Genomic DNA, 791 nt, shown 5'->3' on the forward strand with positions numbered 1-791 from the left:
GTCCCGCCTTGGCCGCGGCAGCACCTGGGCCCACGGAGCCCCCGCGGTGGGGTGCGGGGCCGTCCCCGGGGCGCCCCGCCGGCTCCCCCGCCGCGGCTGCCGCAACCCCCGTTACGAATGAGTCTGCGATTTTTCACACACCCACACCCGTTGCTTTTCGGTCTTTCTGGACTTAAAAAGACAAACGGTGCAGCAGCACCCGCGTGCCCAGTTCTGCCGTGATTTTGTGGGTTCGGTCGGAGCATCACAGTGTAGTACCGCGCTGTGCCTCGCGTGGACCGAGCAGCTGAAGGAGTCGACGTGTGTTTCGGGTTTGGGTTTTTTCTCACTTGCCTTGCTCCCTCATTGTTGCAAGAGGAACAGCCCCAGAAATCCGCTTTTGTGTCAGCCCCGCTCTTGAGCAGAACTGCTGCATCGGTTTCCCTCTGGAGTGGAAAAGTTAATCGCTATAGCAAGCAATGTGGCCTTCCCCCCTGGAAAAGAAGTGTGGAGAGATGAGTTTCTGTTAACATACCCTTCACTTTGTGAGATTTTTCGGTCGGGTGTCCTGTCAGAAAGCATTAGGGTCCCCGGGGAGGTGGAAGTGGTGTTCTCTGAGGAAGCCCCCACTGTTCTCGGGCACTCCAGCTGTCTGCCTGGACCCAGGTACTCTCACCCTAGTTAATCATAAATTAATGAATGACAGCACTTCCAGAGCTAGCTTACCTCATTTTTTCTGCTTTATGTTATGAGAGTATATGATAATGGTCTGGGAGCATCTCTGTGTGTACGTTAATCGTATATCATCAAAT

The sequence above is a fragment of the Athene cunicularia genome, assembly GCF_003259725.1.
Source record: "Athene cunicularia isolate RWA chromosome 5 unlocalized genomic scaffold, athCun1 chr5_part4, whole genome shotgun sequence".
NCBI lineage: Eukaryota > Metazoa > Chordata > Aves > Strigiformes > Strigidae > Athene > Athene cunicularia.